This window comes from Ambystoma mexicanum, chromosome 9 (assembly GCF_040938575.1).
Source record: "Ambystoma mexicanum isolate Mex_15411 chromosome 9, UKY_AmexF1_1, whole genome shotgun sequence".
Lineage (NCBI taxonomy): Eukaryota > Metazoa > Chordata > Amphibia > Caudata > Ambystomatidae > Ambystoma > Ambystoma mexicanum.
In genome coordinates, this window is record NC_090931.1 from 1,392,530,583 (window position 1) to 1,392,551,088 (window position 20,506).

The window sequence follows — 20,506 nt, forward strand, 5'->3', positions numbered from 1 at the left end:
GATGACATTGTGAAATGTGGTGTTCATTTTTTTCAACTTATCTATTAGTAAACAAATTTATTTTTCTGGAGTCTTAATGTATTTGGGCACGCCCTGATCATTTTGTGCTTCGAATCTGTATCCACTAATGAGACATCCCTGCAGAATATTAAAGCTGTGTGGGTGATAACGCAGCGAGAGCAAATGTTCCAAAGCTGCTTCCTTTTTTTGGGGGATTTCCAATACTTTATTGTTTGGCTGTATAAAACAACCTTTCAATAATTACAAAAATGAATAAAAACATATCATAAACATATTACTAATCAATTCATCAGTATATAACATCTCACAATTGATAAAAACCAATGTATGTACAACTTAATAGCAGCATTTTTTTTTTTTATCACCTTCCCCTCATAAAACCATTCACAATTACTTTGGGTATAATTCATTTAAAAAACCCTCTGTTGCTAATCTAATTGACATGCTCTTTGCACCAAAAATCAATAGCCATAATTCTTCCATATCGGTTATCATTTGCGCTTTAAAGCATTGAAAATAATATTTACTACGTATAGCATATAATGCAGGACAGTAAGCGATGACATGTTTCAAAGTTTCTGTGGTATCAGGCTCCTTACAAAATCGACAGATATTCTCACTGGCATCTATTAGTTTTCGCCTAAATAGTATATCCTTTGTATGACACAGATTTAAACGAAAACGAATATAGTCATCTCTAAATTTTGGAGACGGATATTTTAGGATACAAGATTCTGTAACTCTAAATGTTTTGTGGCCAAACTGGGCAGTGTTCCAGTCTTTAGAGTAGGAGCATTTTTCCAAAGCATATATCCAATCTTGCCGATAAAGTTTAATTTTAGCTTGCGTCGGATTGTGGATTAAAGTATCTAAGGACATGTCCGCATCAGAAAGAATATTTATAGCTGTATTTAACCAGCGTTTAGGGTATTGATGATCTGAATATAGTAAATATTTACCTAAAATACAGGATATGTCTACACATTGTAATGACAGAATACATTTCCTCAACAGAGCTATCAATTTCCATGCAATAGTACTGTATAACGATAGCAGTCCTAATTCAAAATGAATCATTGCAATGGGGACACAGGTAGGCAAATTAAAAATTGAGCGCCAGTATTAACCCTCCAATCGATCCCACACTAAGCGGGGCAACATCGACGCAGCTTCAGACCCATACAAAATAATGGGTTTGACTTTCATGGAATAAAATGATATTATATGATTGCATGTAAACTTTCCAAATTTATACAATATAACCTTAGATTGGGAGATTAGGGTTTGCAGTTTCAATTCAAGTTCTTTTTGAAACACTTTATCATTGTTACCCTGGCTAATCATAATACCTAAGTATCTATATATTGAGGTTTAGAGAATTTGCTCCTTTTTTATATACCACTTGAATGGAGAGTATTTTGTCATTTTACGATTTTGGCACATCATAATTTGTGTTTTCTTTAAGTTTATGGTCATAGCATTTTCTACGGTATACTCCGATAATCCATTAATCAAGCGTTGCAAACCTGCTGGAGTTTTTGCCTCTAAAACAAGATCGTCTGCATAAAGGATCCATGGTATCTGTTCTCGATCTAGTTTGGGGGCGTCAGAGTTAACTAAGGGCAGCCCAATAACAGCAGTTTATGCAGCATTAGATTGCAGTCTATAGAATCAAATGCTTCCTTGAAGTCTACAAAGGCAACGAATAGCGGTTGCCTTTGCTGACAGCAGAGAGCCTTGATTGCAGTCAAAGAGACGATATTTATAGCCGTTCCCTTACCAGCCACAAATCCTGTCTGAAACCCATCTCTCATGTTCGATGAGTTAATCCATTGTTGGAGATCTCTTAAAATGAATGAAGCAAAGATTTTCCCTGGAACGTCTAATAAGGAGCTTGGCCTATAATTTGCGGGGTTTTTTCTATCGCCTTTTTTATAAATGGGTACAATCAATGAGGTACACCACGATTTAGGGATATTTTGGGTAATTACAACTTGAGAGAAGATTTCAAACAGGATGGGAGCCCATAGGTCTGGGAATTCTTTCAGCATGGCATTAGAAAGCCCATCAGGGCCTGGAGCACGGGATCTACTAGCTTTGTGAATAAAATAAAGAATATTGTCTATTGTGAAAGCTATTGAGAAAGGTCCCTCAAGTTTTACAGAAGGTATGCAGTTGATAGGAGGGTGAAGAGCATAAAGACCAGAAAAATGAGAGAGCCATACGGAAGAAGCAACATCATTAATCTGCATTTGACATTGGGTGGTGTTATATGTGTCTGTTATTAATGACCAACATCCTGCAGAGTTTTTTGTTAAGACTTTAACCAACATTGCCTCACCATCTTTTTGATATAATAGCGAACGATAAGTTCTTCTCCAATTCCTATGTTTGGTCTTAATTGCTTTAAGAGCAGCCCAGCGCTGATCAACTGGTAGAGATTGGACCGATTTCTTATTTTTTCGAAATACAGCTTTCGCTTTCTGCATATTTTGATTGTAAGAATGTGAGACAACTGAATATCTTGTTATCTTATTAAGACCAGCAAATTGATACATTAGTTTTGTGTAATCAAAATCGGAATTCCAATCATTTAACAAGCTTTTACATGATATTTTAAGGCGATCCGTAAAATGCAATAGTTTGGTACTCGACCATCGTAAACGGTTTCGACCAGGATTTACATCAAAAGTACCTTCCATTGTTATAGAAGACACAAGCGGAGTAATTCCTTGGTTACCAGAGTTCAGTGACCATTGGAGATGCAACATATGATCATTAGCCGAAGATGGCAAAACCTGAAACCCCTTCAAAAGATGGAACAATGAACGGCTAACATAAATGAAGTCAATGGTAGCCACAGATCTACCCCTTTTCCATGTCGGGTGGGGAGGAGAATCCTCAGGAAATGAACCATTCACCATAAACATATCTTTCGACTGTATAAACGCATTCCAACTTCGCAGTCGATCGTCAGATAATGCTTTACTATTATTTTAACAATGGAGATTTAAATCTCCCACTAAAATTATATGCAATTGTTTCTTATATTGATATATTGTTTTCCCATAAACGCTCAAGAGAGCGCAAATAGGAATCAGTAGAGAGCGCAGCTGGGTTCCAATATGTATTAATAAGGAAATACTGACAATCGTCAATAGATAATTGGACTAACTGGTTATCCGGGGGTCAGGGTTTCATGTGAGATAACACTCATGGGTGGAGTTGTTTTCAGCATCATCAGCAGACCAGACATTGGGCGACCCTTAATAGCAGGATTTAGAATGGGGTAATAACCATCCCAAGACGGGCAATTAGATAGCCATGTTTCCTGTAGCAGTATAAAATCGTACTCTTAGTTTAATAGCAGCATCAGAAAAAAGATGTTTGAAGCCTCTAGTATTCCAGCTTAATAATGAGAGTTGCTTACCAAGGAGAGTGTTAAGTTTGGGAGGCAGAGCACCGACATTTACAATGTTGTTTGCATTGTTGACCGCTAGGATCCGCTTTAGTAGAGTCGCCCAATGTTACTTGCTCATCTTTACATGAGACCGAAGTAGCAGAGCTTCTTTGATGGTCAATTGCCAGATCGAAACCCAAATCCCACAAGGCTGAGCGTGCAGCCCAAAGAGTATTTAAAACCACTCGAGCGGAGCCAAAGCCGCACTGAAGACAGATCATTATTATTTAGAAATTCAACTTGTTCCATGTCACCCGAATTAATATCCTCCAAAGCATATATGTCACCAAAAATGGCTAAAAGGCTAGCCCGATTCAAATCATAAGGATGATACGGCAAGGGCCTACATTTAATAATTAGTGAAAGGAGATTTTTTTTTTACATCAGGTTTTTTCTGTCTGTTTTGAGTACTCTCCAAATTCGTAATGGGTATAGCATGAGAGCTCACCTGTTCAGTGAGTCCAGACGGAATTTGCTTTAAGTTAGGGGCAGCAGATATAGTTTGTTTTAGATTAGAAGTAGCAATAGATGAAGGTAATTTCTGCCAGCCTTCATCACACGTAACAGCACTATTACCATAAGTCTGATGATATTTTAACATGTATTGTTCAATGGCTGACGCTATGATACAATCTAAAGTTGGAGGCATGGAAGATCAGTTACGTTGATCCATTTTATTCGCAACCGCCAAAGGAGGGAGGGATGGTAGCTGCGGTACAGGATTTAGGATAGAAGCTAATCTAGGTTTAGATAACTTATTTGCTTCAATTTGAGAAAGAGAACTATCTTTAAGTTTAGATCCATCAGTGACATTAGTTTCAACTAGAGGAAGTTTCATACTTTTAACGTCCAGATAAAGGTCTATTTCTTTGCGCAACTCTGCACGTTTTAAACACAATTCAGCATCCGATAGATCGTTCACTCTTGGAACAGTGATTAATTTCGGGTGATTATCCAATACAACAGATTCATTGTCAATCAAAGCCACAATGTTATTGAAGGGCGAGTGTTCAACTGAAAGTTGAACATTTACAAGCCCTTTTAGGCTTTTCTCAGCAGCGATTTTTGCATATTTATCCCATACTACTTTAGCAGCCATGGTCATTTTATTTTTGGCAGGTAGCTTTAATCCTTTGAAAAATGATTTAGCAATAGAGGAGGGAATATGCTGCTTTGGCCGATTTTTGGATTTCTTTTTTAAGGGGCTTGTATGAATCTGTTTAGAAGGGGCAGCACCCGAAAAAATTGTAAATAGTTCTTTAGAAGGTTGTAATTCATTCACTGATGCTGAAGGCAACACAGTATTAGATAATGGGCATACAGGAGCACAATTCTGAACAGGGGAATGAAGTTCTCGAATAATTTGTGAAAATAAAGGCAGAGCAAACAAAGCAGGTGCAGCCACATTTTCTATGGCCAATTTAGGTTTCTCCAATTGGTTAAAAGGAGAGTCCTTTGTTGTTTTCTGCTGTAATAATTTAACAGGAGATAGCTTTGATTTTTTAGGAGAAATTAGAGTAATTCCATTTAATGGTTTCAACTGTTGTAAGCGTAACTGTGATGGCCATCTAAGTAATTTAGTAAGTTGTTTATCCTGGATTTTAAGTTTTTCATCCAAGGTCTCGAATAATTTAAACACCGATGATATAGCTAAATTCATAGCATGCAGGGTGGTTTCAACTAGTATTGTGGAAGACAGACAAGCAGCAGATGGAAGTGGCGAAGGAAGAAGGGGCATGGAAGGAAGAGGGATGGGTTTCGGTGTAATATGAGACAGTCTGGGAGTAGGCGCTATATACGAGGATACTGACATATGTTTCTCATCATCAGAGTAGATGTGCGAAATTTCAGGTAGCTCATAGTTTGCCTCAGGGGCCACATTATTATCAATAAAAGATGAATTAGAACAGTGATCAAGTTCACCTTGATCCTTTATAGAATCATCAACCAATGCTATAGCCGTAGGATTAAAAGATGTACCAAACATAGAAGCAACACACGAAGCAGCAGGAGTTACTAAGCAATTTGACCCAGGTATAACAGAAGGCTTGCTAGTAGGCATAAGATTATCTGTCCGCGGCAGCGGTGTAATCACTTCTTTTATAGCCTGTTTATCTTTATCACATGGTAATTTTCTCAGATCAATATTGGAATCCGGCAAAAGAACCAGTTGTATTGGTATTTAGCTATCCTTCAGCATTGTTATATCCGAGATAGAACATATGGATTTGGGCGGAATTATGGCAGATGGAATATCAGTAGCAGCAAAATTACAGGGCAGGTCATTGCTACATACCCTTTTGTCTTTACCCATAGTAGAGATCATCTCCTGTATATCGCGCGATGCTACCGTTGCTTTAAATCTTGCAATTTTAGGAACTCGGGAAGCTGAAGCCGCATTCGGACGCGGCGTACTACCCATTACTTTCCTTTTCTGAGGGGCAAGAGGTGGGGAGGATGGAACTGCCGCCAGCTTGCTTGATCTCAGATAATAAAAGCGTTGGCGCATTTAAGGCGCCACCCAGAAGACACTTGAATTAGATTTCACTTAAAAGGGTAAATTTGATAATGGTTTTAAAAGAGAAAAAATAAAAAGGGGGACTTTGGCACCGCACGCAGGTTGCTGCACAAACTAATAATAAATGTATTAAAAACTTGAATTGATAGTATTCTTAATTAATACGTAATTAAATAAATTATTTTTTTAGAAGTGATCACATTCATCAAAAGAAACTAAGACGACTGTTCAGTTTTCAGGGAAGGGAACGCCCGACAGCTTGTGGAGCTGCCAGAGTCCGACTCTCCACCCCAATCCCCGAGAACTAGAAAAATACTTGTGAGTAAAGTTAGCAGCTGAAGGCCTCGATTCAGGTTACTCACAGGTCACAGCCAAACATCACAACAGCGGCTCCAGCCCTTACTGCTTCCAGGGCTTAACGCCGCAAAGGTGGCTGTGCAGTGCTTTTCTGTGGAGTCCGTGTCACGTGATGCGTGACTTGATGAATTCAAGCTCCGCCTCCTTGGGGAAGCGGACTGCAGCAAGAAGCAGAGGCTTGCAATGCTGCCAGTCAAAAAACACGTGTGGCACAGAAACGAATTCAGGAGACAAATGCACTTTTAGTCCAACAGCAGAAGCTGCTTCCTTTAGACAGGACATCTCAACCCCTCAGTGTCCCCAGCAACCTTCTTCCCCCGCCCCACCCACCCCCTCTCCCCAGTGCTTTCTCTGCCGTTTCTGGCTCACGCAGGACACGTCAGTGTCCAGAGATGTGAAGATTGAGAGACCGCAGACTAGGTATTTATTTCATGCGGTAGAGGAGCATCGGAAGAGCCAAGGGATTTTGTTAGTTGGTGTTTGAGGTTGCAGAGGTGGTGTAGAATGACATGAGTTACATTAGATCTAATCTGGCACAGTTAGTAAACAGAAGTAGTATTAGCTTAGTAGCATTATGCCAATTTTACATTGGTGCCCAATCTTTATTGCCACCACAGAGTTCTGGTAGATTGACAGGTAAAGCTTGGCCAAGAATCATCAACACTCCAACTTTTGAACCTTTATGTTCTTCACTAATTGAGGAATGGATCCTTATCAGGAATTTCTCAGTATAATGTTCTATGCAAATGGATATTTCCCATCTGTGAAAGGTACAGTGCGCAAAAGGCGTGTGCTGCTAACTCATCTCAGAACAGGTTATCATGCCATGTTCTTTCTGGAGAAGAGCGCCTGCTACCTTCTTTGAAATGTTTGCAATGAACTTGGGGTTGGTCACCCTGAGTTACCTGGGGGCAACCAGACGTGGACTCCCTGCTCACTGTGCTCAGAGAGACAAAGCTTCACCTCACTGATGAGGCCCAACAAGGCTGACACACGTGTATGGGGTTGCTTTTGGTACTCTTGTTCAGAGAGGAATTGCCATAGCATTTCGGTGCTGGACTGCCCATGTGGGCGGGACAAAGACTGATATGCAAATGGACATTTCCCATCTGTGAAAGGTACAGTGAGCGAAAAGCGTGTGCTGCAAACTTTCATCTCAGAACAGGTTATCATGCCATGTTCTTTCTGGAGAGGAGCGCCTGCTACCTTTTTTAAACTACTGTTAAAAGATGCCAGCCCAAATTCTAGCTACCCACACTTTGTACAGCACTCTTTTGCTCTCAAGCTAGGTCCGTGCTTTAAGCAATAAAATAAGAAAATAAAATACAAGACAGCTAAACGAGATCTTCTCTTTGCACTAAAATCTGCAAAATTGGTTAAATGCTTTAAAGTCTGAGAAACAGTGGATCTTGCAAAGACTGCTAAACTTTTGCAAAACTTAAATCAAGCTGAGAAGAAGGTGAGCTTGCAACTTTGTACCGTGACAGCTAGTGTTTTTGAGAAGGAGTCTTCTGGCCCCCAAGTACGATACATTAACTGGTATAAAAAAATATTACCGAGGCTATCCGGTTTTCTCACTTTTCAGCTGTATACAACGTAGACACACACAGTCAGTTGAGCAGTGATATTTGGATATGGATCATAACACTAATAGTACCCTATCCTGATTGCAGATCGCACTGGATGAGTTGATCATGGCTAGATACTCATTAAAAGTGAATAAAAGTCCTAAGCTTGATTTAATAACTTCTCATTTTTATACATTATATTCAAATTGTGGTCACCCTCATGTCATGTTTTCAATGCCAGGTTTTAAATTGTGTAGAACATCCCGACTCCTGGCACAACGTAACATTTTCAATTTCTCTAAATTATTTTTAAAATTCTCCTAGCAAAACTCTAATGGGTTCCAATTAGTAATGTTCTTGCACCTAACCAACTTAGTTTTTGTGACTATTTAGGTTCTCAATATCAAGCCATAAACATTAACAGTGCATCTTAAACAGGAACTTTTATATGTAGCCTTTATGGATCTGTCCAGGGCTTTGATTCCACTGACAGAAATACATTATGGGATACATTATGCAAGTAAGGACACCACTAATTTCCTAAATATTTTAGGTTTCCGTAATACAAATGTATTAGTGGTGTTTAATTGTTCAAATGGTTCCTTAACTGAGCCGTTTTCGATCACCTGATTAGTTCGTCAACGTTGCGTATGAGCATTTATGTTATTTAATTCATTTAAAATGCATTGTATAGTGATGAGAAGGCACAATGTCCCCAGATGGAACGGAAGCAAATCCCAGTACTGGCCTATGCTGATGACTTTTTTAAAAAGCTTTAATTAAAAACATTGTGAGAGGCAACAAACGAAAATACACTAAAATACATGACATCTACAATTAAACAACAGAAGGTGACAAGTTCCATCATAATGCCAGTCTTAGTAATAGGGAATACCTTGTACAGCTTTAACCTCCACCACCCTACCCGTTGGACCCAGGCAGATAGTACTCAAAAACTCCAACAGTACTACAGTGGCGAGAAGTGCCGTATCAGAGGAGGCCTGGCAACCACAGCAGGATGGCTCTCTGCAAAGTCAATAAATGGCTTCCAAACAGTGACATATTTAGCGTATTTGACCCACCACATTTGGGTTACCGGGCCCTCAGCCGATTTCCAATTCCGGGCGATAGCCAGCTTTGCAGCAAAAAGGAGATGCTCAATCAAGGCAGCCACATGGCCCATAAGAGAAGCACCCAACCCTTGTATCCCCCAGTACTACTACACGTGGGTCCATGGGGAGCGATAACTGATATCCTTGATTTTGGAGAGCTCCCCTTCCAGAAAAGATTCACTTTACCATGCAGCCATACCACGTGAAAGAGCCTGGCACGTCACTACCCCGCCAACAAGCAGCAGAGTAGTCAGGTCATATATGATGCAACCTTTTCGGGATGAGGTACCACCTATAAAATAATTTATAGGAACACTCCCTATCCATAACACATCTGGAGGACTTAAGCATCCTACCCCATATTCTCAGCCACGCCTCATCCTCTATAGGCTCGCCCAGATCGGCCTCCAACTTGGTCATATATGGTAGGCACACCACAAGAGCCCCTGTGTCCAATAGTTTATATGGTTTAAAGACCCCGGCCCGCGACAAGCCCCCTTGTAGTGTCAGCTGAAGAGCATTTAGCAGTCTAGTAGCTCCCTGTTTTGTGGTAGGATGGGAGACCCAGTGTTGCAACTGGGCATAACGAAACCGCTCTATTTCTGGTAGTGTAGAAGCAAGCTTGCACTCATTAAAGGTCATCGGACGGTTTACCTTATATTATGACCGGCAAACACGGCAGCAGGAAACACTCCTACAAATCTTCACACAAGGCCCATCAGGACCAACGCTGTGATCACACAGGATCTTCACAGACCAATCTAGAACCCCATCCGGGGCCAAACTTAATCAACCCATGCCTTGATAAAGACCCATGAGGTTGAATCACATGTCGGCTGACCACTAGTAGGACTAAGGCCACACTTATGGTGAAATAAACCTACACTTTAAAAAAGAAACGCAAAAAGCGTGGAGAACTTATTTTCCCCAAAAAATCGATTTGCAAGGTAGGAATCCCCCCTTTCCTAACCACACAAGGAGGTGTGGGCTTCACCGCAACAACAACCTGTGACCTTGCAGCAATACTCACAGAAGCGCCAAAAAGCCAGAGCTTAGTGCAGGAGTGTTCTAAAACCTAGGGCCCAGTCTCTTTACCTTATATTATTGGTACAGTGAAGTGAAGCCCCATACCACCCATTTCCCAGAGCCCCCATGGTCGCATCCAGGCCAGAAACCTGTGTTATTCCAAACAGGCGTGAGAGGACCCAACCCCACTGTCGCCCCTGCCCATTTACACAGCGCTCCTCCCATATAATAAAGTGTGCATTTCGTTGAGGCCAATAATGAGAATCCCCCTTCCTGTACGAGGGAACCCCTGTCAACTTACGGTAGTTGGTGGAGATCAACCGCTGGCTGGGCCAGTTCGATTGCCTTCCACTTTGGCTGCAATGTAGTATCCCCAGGTGACCATGAGAAAGCTGCACGGCCAAATTGTAGAGGAAGACATCAGGAACCCCAAAGCCCCTTCCCCCACCTCAGTCAGTCTCAGGTGCACCCTCCTAGCGATCCTACACCGCTCATTTCTCCCAGATGAATTTAAAAATCTTACCCTGAAGTGTACATAAGTCTGGGTCAGGGACCCTTGTCGGGAGCGCTGTACAAAGATAGTGGAGACGTGGGACAAGGTTCATCTTGACCGCTGCAATACGGGCAAACCAGGAGATCTCCTGCCGGCCCCATTTACATAGATCCTCAGACAGCTCCTGGAACAGCAGTGGAAAGTTAGAGCGATGGATCTCAGAGATATTACTCGGAATACGCACACCCAAATAGGGGATAGACATGCGTGTCATTGTAACAGGGCAAGACCATAGATCTCAGTCTTGTCCTGAGGCCTCAGGGAAACGTCCAGCCCATGTGACTTCGTAAATCACTTTAAATCCAGAGACCAGACCAAATTCCTCCAATTCACGCAGCACTGCGGGCAATGCCTCCCAGGTGTTACTCCGGGGCGAGCAGCACATCGTCTGCGCACACAGAAACCTTATAGTCCACCCCAGACCCCTACCCGAATTCTTTCCATGGCCCTTTTCGCCATGATACTACTGGCAAGTGGCTCCAGCTCTATAGTCCGGGCAAAAACCAGTGGGGAAAGCGGACAACCCTGTCTCGTCCCCCTGGTGATGGGTAGGCTAGATGAAAGTACCCAGTTGACTCGCAGAGAGGTGTGTTGACTTTGATAGATTGCCATTACCCAGTTAATGGACCCTGGGCCAAACCCAAATTGTACCAAGACTCCACCCTATCAAAGGCCTTGTGGGCATCTAGTGTGATAACTCTCAGATCTGCTTCCTGACTTCGTCCCACCTCCAATAGATTCAGCCCACGCCTCACATCATCATGGGTACTGCGTCCCACGATAAAACCTGCCTGGTCACCATCTATTATGTTATGGAGGACCTTCATCATACACCTGGGCAAGATTTTAGAGAAAAGCTTTGAATTCATGTTGGCAAGGGTTATGGGGCAATAAGAATCACAGAGTGCTGGATCCTTACCAGGTTTCAGAATCAGGACAGTCGTGGACACACCCAGGAGCGCCTCTACCGGAAACCCTGAAGGAATTAAAGAGTTCCACCAGGGGGGTAACCAGAAGCACACAAAACCTCTTGTAGAAGAGAGCCGTGAACCCATCGGGACCTGGGGTGGTGTTCTTCAGAGTCATCCCACTCCACTTCCACTGGAGTATAGGCGACTCAAGGGAGTCCCGCTCTTCTCCTGATCGGCTAGGGAGATGTACCCGCTATAAGTACTGGGTCGGAGCGTTCCCACTGGGGCGGCCCGCCTTTAAATACCACCTTGAAATGGGATTAAAAACATCTTCAATTTATCGGCCTCACTCCGTTGCACCACCTCCCGACTATCGCGTAGGGCCAGGACTGCGTTTCGATTTTGTAGCTTATGCAACTTAGCCACCAGGAGTCTATTGACTCGGTTCCCATTGGCATAATACTGCTTAGTCTTCGGCATCGCCTAAGCCGTCCTGTCAGCAAGATGTTCCTCCACTTTTTACGTGCCATCCTAAACTAGCACAGTGCTGTACAGGGGCCCAGTCTTGTGTTCCTGTTCTGAACCTCTAACCTCCCCCTCCTGCCGCACTCTAAGTTGTCGCTTCCTGGTGCAAGCTGCGGATTTACTGACTAGTTACCCCCCCACCCCTAACAACCGCCTTCATAGCATCCCAAACTACTTCGCATGAAAGCCCCAAGTTACTACTTTCACAAAAATAGTTGGAAATTACCTCACTGAGCTCCCTAGACACCACCGGATCATATAACTTCCACATGCGTTTGGGTCCCTCAGGCCTTCCCACGATTGCCAGGAACAGCGATACTGGGGCATGATAGGATAGCGTCTGCATGCCTATCTCCACCCCCGGGCACACAGGTCCAGAGCACTTGGTAGAAGTATAAGGTCTAATCTACAGAAGCCCCCTCTCCCCCCCATCAACATTAGAATGGAAGGTGAAATCCCTCTCCTCACCGTGAGCCAACCTCCAGGTGTCAACCAGTCCCATTTCCCAGAGAAACAGCCCAAATGCATGTGCATGCCTGAAATCAAACTTGGTGGGAGGCAGGGTCTTCTCGACTAGAGGGTTAGGTACCAAATTAAAATCCCCTCCAACTAAGATTTGCCCTTCAGCGAAAGGGAGTACCTGAAGGAGGAAGTCTCTAAGAAAGCCTCCTGCGCCATATTCGGAACAGAGAAACTAGCATAAACGGACGCTCCCACAACAGGCATTTGACACAGCGATAACGCCCCTCTGGATCATGAAGGACCTTGATTTCAGAGAGGGGGGGGGGGGATCTGCTCTCCCACAAAGACAGCCACACCCTGCTTCTGCCCCGCCACCCCCCAGAGCCCTCACCCCCACCCACGAGGCAAAAACCTGTCGTGGAAATGCTTTAGACTTCATACGCTGCTCATCCCGATCAAATGAGTCTCTTGCAAGTACCCTACCGAAAGGGACATATCCTTTAGTTTACTTAGCACAGATTTCCTTTTAACCGGGGAATTCAGGCCGTGTACATTCCATGTGCCAATCGACATTAGATCCTCACCTTCCCCCTCACCTGCAACAGTAGCCAGCATTTCCCTGAATATCAGGCTGCCCACCTCCCTTCCTCTCAAACCAACCATAAAACCATAAACTATGCTCAGACATGAGCAAATTCCAAACATCTGGAAACCCCTCAGGTAACCAGACTTGGAATGCAGCGAAGAACACGTCACTCCTCTCCCAGCCCATCCCCCTCACCCAGGGCCCCATTCCTAGGACCATAATCGTTTATTACCCCCCCACAGCACCCATCACCCAGTAACCAGAGAGACATCCCCCGCCACCCACAATCCCCATGTTAAGCTCCAGGCCTTTCCGACCGGACCCTTTATCCTCCTCCCTCTACCCTTTTTCTGCCATTTTTGCGATGGCTCTAGGCCACGATTCTGGCTCAGCTCCTGCTCAACGTCTTACACCACCCCTTGTCCCCCCGGCCCATCCGGGTTTAGCAGGCTCTCCGCATCTGTTAGAGTTTGCACCACCCAACGCTTTCCCTGATAAGAAAAGTGGAGTGCAGTTGGAAAAACCCATCTTTAAGACACTTCCTTAGTGCGCAGCCACTTGATCAATGGCCGCAGCGCCTTCCGCTTTGCCAGGGTCGATGCCAAATCCTGGTACAGTGAGAGTGACATTGTGAAAAGAGAGGACAGACAGGGGTCTGGTCGCAGTCATCATTTGCTCCTTTAGTTTGAAAGAGTGAACCTGGGACAATACATCTACGGGTTTGTCTTGGGGAAAGGTAGCCCTGGTTCTGACGCAATGTGTCCTGTCCAGTTCGATCTCAGCTTCCTCAGGCAGTTCAAATATAGATCGGAAGAGGTCTGCCACCAAGGCAGGCAGTTTGTTGTTGCGCACCACTGAAGAGATGCCCCGAATCCGAAAGTTATTTCTGCGGGAGTGATTGTCCCCATCCTCCTGCTCGTCCTCCAATGCCTCGCAGCAGGCCTCCAAGGCCTCACGTCGATTGGAAAACTCACCCATTTCGTAGGACTGCTCGCAGAATGTGTCCTCCACCTCCAACACAGTTTATTGCGCTTCTGAAATCCTTTTATCTAATGCTAGAATCTTATGGGAGAGTTCCTCCGTGCTTTTGTGGATTTCAGAGAGTAATTCCTGTAGGTCAGACTTGGTAGACATCTGCGCGAGCATGTGCACGAGTGGATCGGCTGCGTGCACCTGTTCCGTCACCACTTCAAGACGCTTGCTCTTGTCTGTGGATTGTAGCATTGTGGTGATGTCCCCCTCCTGGACACAGAAGTGAGATGACGGCCAGTTAAGCAGCCCTGCAGGAACTGCACCATTGAAGGAAAGATGCCCAAGATACCCGGGAGGCCCCCACCCATCGCCACCATTATTCAGAGCTGACCAAAGCACACAGCGGGCACAGGATGGAGCCCTCAGTAGACCAAGAGCAGGTCCCCTCAGGTGCAAGTCCAGCTTTGATCCACCGCACACCTCTCGCAGGGGGGGAAGCAAGTCAACAAGCAATCTGATGTTGTGGGTGTTGCCGATACCAGCGCAGCCCCGCAGGCCAGGGGCTCAGTGATTGGGCTGTGCAGGACAATGTTTTTGCAGGCCGGAAGAGGGCACCACTCCTAGGGAAGCCCCCATTTCCACTTGAGGTGCATGCCCATGAGGGAGTTGCACCAAGGTGGAATGCCAGAGATTGGCTAAAAGGTCAGTGCCAGCATAGCAACATTGGACCCTGCATTAGTAGGCAGCAGGGAGTACTATACATCATACCTCGAGAGGGCCTCCTCCGGTGCAGCCGACATGGGCACAATGCTTCATCATGGTAGGGTGCAGGCCAACAGAGCAATTTTGAGCCAACTTTTTGTATTGACCCAGCTTTGGCTTTCAATGCAGAAGTAGGCGCGCCCCCCCCCCCACCACCACTCCAACCATCCATCCCATCCATCCATCCATCCATCTTTGATGGCTCGGGCCATTAGGAGAAGATCCAAAGCATAGCTGGCAGTCCCCGGTGGGTAAAGCCTACTGCTCCAACCATTGCAGGAGGGGGGACTGCAAGGCGGACAAAGCTTATTGCTCCATGCATTGCAGGACCTGGGATTGCGAGGCACCACCACCACCCAAACCCCCCCCCACCCCCCTATCATCATCCCGGGCGCTTTGCTGTCGAGATAAACGCTGCACCAGGGGGGCAGCAGTCCATCCACAACTCACTGCAAGCTCCCCAATGGTCACCAGGAAGTCACTGCTGCCTCGGGGCAGTTCCCTTCAGGGCCCGCAACACTCCAGGCCGGGAGCGCTGCAAGCCGGCAGCAGTCTCCTGCCAGCAGCATTCACTGTGGAACTCGCCACAGCCCTCGGGTGCAGATCGGGGCACCCCAGGGAACACTCCACATCACCCAGGAGCATATTGCGCAGCTCCAACTCCAACCACCAGCCGGAGCCACAAAGCCCCCCAGTACACAGCCTACAGCACGAAGCAGCCCAGAGCCACCATATTAAGTTGAGGCAGTCCTCACACCATCAACCTCTGTCCTCGCATTGTCGGCACATACAGGGTTCGAAAAAACACCCCGCCGTTGCCTATGGGTATCAGATGGATCACTCGTGCATTTTGGACCAAGTTGGGGCACCAGGAGAGGGACACGCTGTGTTCCTTGCCCTCACTTCGCCGGAGATTCTCAAGCAGCCATCCTCCCCCTCCTGATGACTGTTTTACTAGCCTATACTCCAAAAATAATAAAGATTTCACTTGATAAATATACAGTGCATGTGACGATGAAAGGCCTACAACAAAATGCCAATAAGTCACCCATTATGATAGTCTCTTACAAGGTCATACGAAAACCATATTGTTATAAAACCGGTACCAAATAAATAATATAAGTTAATGAATAAGAGTATTTAGGTATTCAAGTCCTGATCAAATATTACAAATGAATTAAGCAAAAACCCGTTTAGGAGGCACTTTAATGCACTGGAAAGGATACATTACTCACCATAGAGACTACTGAAGTCTTAATAGTGCGCCTTTTCCTACAAACCTCTGGGACATGTAGTCCTAATGGTACAGCACCAGAGCGTTTCTGTAGCACCACAAAGAAATGTGTTCGTTATTTTTACGTGGGCCACAGCACATGCACAGAAAAGGGCCCGTCTCCCCATGCCCAGCCTTTGGGTCTTGCCCCCGGCCCTTTCAAGCTGCCAATGTCAGCCTCTTCCTGAAGCCAAGGCATTTCAGGAGCTGGGTGGAGGACGAGCATATGGAGGGAAGTTGACTCTTGACTAGGAGTACAGAAGTCCTTACTGCTACGTCCTGTACCCTTTCACCCATACTTCTGGGACATTCACAAGCACATATCAGCTCATGGATGGAAAGTCCTATTGTGCTAACTGAAAAGCTTTCTGAGGATTGCTTGTCCAAATTGGGCCCTTGATGAGTCCCAGGGGCTGTGTCTTTGAAAAAGACAAAGGCTGTCTTGGCCATCACACCAAGTGTCCATGAAGGCCTCTGGGTTGAGGTAGGTCCCGAAACGCAAGGCTCTCAAAAACACATGATACAATCCAATTTGAGGTAGTAGATTTAGTTGCTGTAGAACCTTAGCTGCTGCCCACAAAGGGTATGAATGACAGCAAGTATTTACCAAAGTGCTTGCTTCTGTCCACATACATTTTCGGGGGCCTGCTATCATCCAATGAGTGAAGGTCTCTTTCAGGCTCAAAGTCCGGGATGGGAAATAACTTTGGAATAGATATTTCCAAATTAATGTGGAACACAGACACCACTTTTGAGAAGGATGGATGATTGCAGAGCACCACTTTGTCCAGTGGAAGACTGAAAGGGGAGCCACTAACGCCTGGTGCTCACGTGTTCAGTCTGACTGATGTTATTGACACCAGGAAGGTGGCCTTCCAGGAGACCAACCTAAGGTATGCTTTATTGTTTCAAGGGGGCGTGGCCTGATGTCCGTGGTGTGAGGACGCGGTTCCCTTGAGCTCCGGCCGAGCCACGCAGTCCGATCCTGTTCTGGGTACCGAAAACCCAACGAAACAACCCATCCTTCGGTGCAGCTGTACATCAGGCGATTAGCTGCACCCCACGACCTGTTCTGACAGAAATCAGAGATCAGGGAACTTCTCCGACGCTTCGGCCCGGCCTCCCCCTGCCCCCTGAGCGAGGTGCGCGAGAGCTGGCTGAGCCGCGCAGTCGCTTCCCGATACAGGCGTTGCGGCCTCCCTGCGGCGCCCAGCCTTCGGTGCAGTCATAAATCAGGCGAGTGGCTGAACCCGACTTCTTGCCCCGACAAAAAACGGAGGTCTGGGGCCCGTTGAGACGCTCCTGTCGGGCTCCCCCTGTCCCCCATGAAAGACACCCAAGATGGCGGCTGTGTCGACCTGACGATCCCGGAGCGACCCCAGAGCGGACAAGGAGCGTAAACCCTAAAGGGGCCTGATCCTGTCGACCCAGACGCCTCTCCCATTGACCCCCACTTCCCCGGGGCGCTACAGGACTCCATCGTTACATCGACCACGGACCGTGGCGGGGCGCTCGGTGCTGGTGCCCGCGCCAACGAAGCCGGAGCGCGACTGGGGGGGGGGGGAGGGAAATCACCGAGTCGGGACTACTGGACTCTCTGGGCCACCCACTGCAACCCTGACCTGGGGCGCCCAGGACGGACTTTCTACTCTACGGAGAGCGGATCTCCCCGCCAACGCAGACCTGCACACTGCGACCTGGACCGGAGGCTGGCCCCAGATCCACCTGAACCACAACGCTCACAGGTGAGACCTTCCCGGGTTGGGCCATTCCCAGAGGACTGGGCCTGGCGGCTCTATCACGGGGTTGTGGGAACTTGCCTGCTCACCCCAAGCAGCGCCGGGAGCCCACGCCGCGGCGCTCCCACTGAACTTCCTACTCCGGCATCCCCCCCCAGCCAGCCACACTACACCAGGCAACGATGTCACCCTGAACGACCCGGACCTCACTCTCTCCCGTCCTACTAAAGGCAGGGTGCGCCCAGAACCACACAGGGCCTAATATCCCTGCACCTCCCGTCCCGCCGAAATCAACCCAGAAAAGACGTGAGAGGCCGCCTGCCCCGACAGGAATCCCCTGCGCTCCCAATCAGGACCGAGACAACCCACCATGGCAGCAGCAAGAAACAAAGCCAAAAATGCCACCCTAGATCCTTTTGTCACGACAAAATCTCACCCCAACCCCCAGACCACATCAGATGATCCAGCAGCACGCGATAGCTCTGACACCAGACACAATCAGCTGCTAGGGGCGATCAAGGCCCTAAAATCATTTATAGACACGAAGATAGGTGAAGTAAAAGCCGACATCCAGCTGATAAGGCAAGACGCTCGCAACCTAACTGAACGTGTCACCATTGTGGAGTCCTCTCAAGAGGACATGGCAACCGAATCGGCAGCCATGAAATCAGAACTCGCAGAACTTAAACACAAGGTAGCCCTGCTGGAGGCGAGGTCCGAGGAGGCGGAGGGCCGCGCTAGACGCAGCAACATTAGGATACTGGGTGTACCGGAGGGGACAGAGACTGTTGACCCGACGACCTTCGTGGAATCCTTAATCCAACAAGAGATCGGGGTGGCAAACCTCTCACAGGGCTTCGCCATAGAGAGCACACAGATCGCTCCAGAAGAAACCACCCCCAGGCTCCTACCCTCACCCCATCATAGCGAAGGTCCTCAATTTCCGAGACCGGGAGGTGATCCTGAAGTTTTCAAGGGAGGGAGGAGTGATAGAACGAGGCAACTCAAGAATCACGATATACCCTGACTACACTCAGGCGGTACAGAGAGCGAGGAACTCCTTTGTCCCAGTGAAGGCCAGGCTGAGGAAATTAAACCTAAAATACATGCTGCTATATCCCTCCAGGTTGAAGGTAATTTATAAAGGAAAAGCAATATTTCTCGAGACACCAGCCGCGGCTAACATGTGGTTGGAACACAACCTAGCTGAGGTTCCTGTTGAATCCCCCCACGGGAAACTTAAAGAAGGTACCCAAGGATGAGGACCACACGTCCCGACACAGGTGCTTGCACCCTTTCACAAATAACCGAGAGGTCAAGAAACTCCAATCTTAAGAAGCAAAACTACAATGTGAGAAGCTAAAAGACTGCGGAGCTCGCCCGATCTCCCACGCATGGACACAGACCTCGACCCCACGAAAGACCAGTGCAGGCCAGTTGCCAGCACACACCTACTCGCGCCAGACACCCGGATTGGGACAGACAGCGCGGGAGCACCTGAGCACTCCACCGTTGTGTCAGTCGCTGGGTGCACCAGTTTTAATTGTTCTACACAAGTTATTACCGTTCTGACTGCCCTGACTCTGAGGACCTTTGACCAAATGGAACCGAACCCAAAACTAACCACTGGGGCCAACCACTCCACTCAACGAGAACAGACCATGACTCACAATAACAAGCGAACAAGCCCCAAAGAGGTCGTAAACCTCCCCTCGACAATTAATGCAACCAAACAATGGCACCAAAACTTAGGGTAATCACATGGAACGTCAGGGGGATGGGGTCCTACCTCCGGAGAAATCGAATACACTCCTACCTAAAGAGGAAGAAGATATCAGTTGCACTCCTACAAGAAACACACCTCTCTGCCGACTCTGCAAATAAGTTATCAAATTACTGGGGGGGCCAAGGCAACGGATCATCATACTCGAAGTACGCAAGAGGAGTGTACACATGGGTGAGCCCAGACACACCATTTCAACAGCTGGGGGTAGAGACGGATAACGAAGGCAGGTACTTGCTGGTGTGGGGCATGCTGGAGGGCACTCATATATGCATAGTGAACTCGTACTTCCCCCAGCATGGCATACCCTCTCACCTCAAGAAGCTGTGCGCTAAACTCATGCTCCACAGGGACCACACCCTGCTGTGGGGAGGCGACTTCAATTGCGTCATTAATGTGGAAAGGGATAGATCCACCACACCACGATCAAACAATAACCTCTCCGCTCTGGCCCTCCGCAGAACAATAGAGGACCTGCACCTGGTCGACGCCTGGCGAGATCTCCACCCCACTGACAGATCATATTCATATTACTCGGCCCCCCACAACCTGCACACCAGGATAGATTACCTCTTTATAAACGACGAGCTGACCCCTCAGGTCGAGTCCGCAGAGTATCTGGGCAGATCGATCTCAGATCACTCCCCACTAATAGTACAATTCTGCCTGCGACCCCCCCTACCTCCTATCCCAACATGGCGTATGCCAGTGGAGACATTAACTGACCCTGCATTCAAGGACCACCTGGCCGAGAAGCTAGAGGAGTATATAGAGATCAATAAGGGATCAGTGGAAAAATGGAGCACTCTCTGGGAAGCAATGAAGGTGGTGACAAGGGGAGAGGTGATGGCTGAGGTGGGTGGAATCAGGAAGCAATT

At 46.8% G+C, this 20,506-nt stretch overlaps 1 protein-coding gene across 1 annotated transcript in view; it reads right to left on the reverse strand.

Moving 5' to 3' along the window:
• The window catches only part of MAP3K2 (mitogen-activated protein kinase kinase kinase 2), a 1,280,649-nt gene that overhangs the window by 1,082,904 nt on the left and 177,239 nt on the right, over window positions 1-20,506 (reverse strand). The gene's annotated exons all lie outside the window — the stretch shown is intronic.